Consider the following 2,432-nt stretch of genomic DNA (forward strand, 5'->3'; position numbering starts at 1 on the left):
GTGTGTGTATATGTATATATATGCTATGTATTATTTATATTTGTATATATATACATACATACATATGTATATAAATATATATATATATATATATATATATAATATATATATATTGTGGATATATATATATATATATACATATATATATATATACTATGTATACATATATATATTATATATATCACACACACACACACAAAAATACACTTATCTTCATGTGTACTTATAACTAAAATCAATACGCTATACACTTGTAACCAAATATATTGCAATGGACTGTTCAATTAATAAAATACATACTTTAATATCTTCGTGTGTACTTATAACTAAAATCAATACGCTATACACTTGTAACCAGATATATTGCATACTGCATCAGTTCAACTATTTTATTGACTGAGTAGATTCAGAGACGGATATTCTCTATATTCTCTCAATCCCGTCTCACGTGGTGAATATCTGGTCTAATATCTGCAACTATTGTCAGTTGTGTGCCAGTATCGGGGAAGATAGTAGCAACCATGGGAGACTCCTGTATTCATCTGTTAACCATTTGTAAACAGAGCAGTCAGTCGCGCTCTTGCTCTACTTTCGCGCTGTTGCGCTGCTTTTGTTGCGCCAGATGAAAGCGTATACCGGAAGACTTCTGCAGCGAATAGCATTTATATATAATAGTTGTTTGACCATTTTTTTTCTTTTTTTGTGTGGTGACACCTGCTGCCATGTGTGATGTGGCAGCACTCAATAAACGCGCCAATTTTACTTGATTCTTAATTTGGAGACGGAAAACTATACCTTTATATTTAGAACAGACCAGTAATACTACATTTTGTATGAAAACAGCTTATCATAATCCATATTTATCTTTTCCATGTTCAATCAAATATGATATTATCTCGCAATTGCCTCTCGAAGCCAATAGACCATATAGATTGTTCTATAATAATAAACGTAGTTAACGATTTAGATAATGTTTTCAAAATTCCTATTTGGAAAAAAAAAAAGGTTTGGGTTGGGACATAGCCCCTGATATAGTAGAGTGATTTAATGAGACATGAAAATTGTGGGAAACCCTGACAGAGATTAAATTTCCCAGAGCTTTATTTATAGTAAAATACCATCCAAACACGAACCCTCATGAGTCATGTATGACTCGTGAATATAAGAATGGACCTCGGCAAGTTTTAGGATTTTAGGGTTACAATTATTTCATGAAAAAATATCAAAGAGGTTGATCGCCTGTTCGCCTGTTCCGGGCTGTTCAGAACTTCATCAAAAAGTGACACCACTTGAATAGAAATACGTAAACACGCCGCTCGAAATTTCTTTACACCAATAGGTGAAGGCTACTTTTAAAATTTCAACAAAAAGAATAAATAAAGTCCGAAAAAAAAATCCTAACATAAATCCGAACGAGGGCATCGTAGTATCGTACCCCTTATTAACGTTTTTTTCTACGTAAACTCACTTTTGCGGTTTTTTAAATACGTAAGTTTTTTACTGGAATCTAGGAAATGTGTTTAACTTCACAGGCTTTGTGATTGGTTAGTATGTAAACGAATTTTGTCCATTTTAAAGAAATAGTCCGAAAATTCATCTTAGGACACAATTAAAAGACTGATTCGCCCAAAAAAAAATCTGAACATAAATCCGAACCCGTTTAAAAAAAAGACAGCCCTTAAATCTAAAACTCTTTTTATAAAAAATCTTGTTCGTTGATTTCGAAACCCCGTATCGGGCTCAGGCGCTCAGCCCACCCGAGTTACCACTCACCACTGTCACCAGTCACCAGGAAGCACAAACGGCCTATTGTCCACGGCCTTGTGTGTGTACCATAAGAATATATACTTTTATAAATAGATTACCAATCAAAAGAGGAAATCAATACAAGAACTATTTTTTTTAAATGTACACTCATAAAACTTTTGAACCCAAACAAGGTTTCCATGTCATGACTTGGTTTTGCACCAAGGAGTCTATGACTTGGTTTTACACCAAAGGGCGAATACCACCAAATGTATATTATTATTATATTTTTAAATTTTAAAAGAATCAGATGTATTGCATATGTAGTCAAAATAGTTTTTTGTTGTTCTATTGAATAAGGGCCAATAGTTATCACATACTATTATACTATGTCATTATCCAAAGCTGATGACGGTGATAGTTCTGGCTTTCCTAAAGAAAATTAATGGTATTTACAATGGAGTGTACAGCGTCATACATCGTGAAAAAAAACATCACTGCTGTACTTTAATATCAGCCTTCTGACGCCCCAATTATATCAGACACCGCACGACTACTACGATTCCCGAACATGCTTAAATCCAGACACAAAGGGATAATTCTTACCATCGTGCATTCGTCTCTCTCTCTCTCTCTCTCTCTCTCGTACGACGTCGTTCGTAACTAAACTTACTTAACTAACTACG

Source organism: Sphaeroforma arctica (assembly GCF_001186125.1).
Source record: "Sphaeroforma arctica JP610 unplaced genomic scaffold supercont1.1724, whole genome shotgun sequence".
Lineage (NCBI taxonomy): Eukaryota > Ichthyosporea > Ichthyophonida > Sphaeroforma > Sphaeroforma arctica.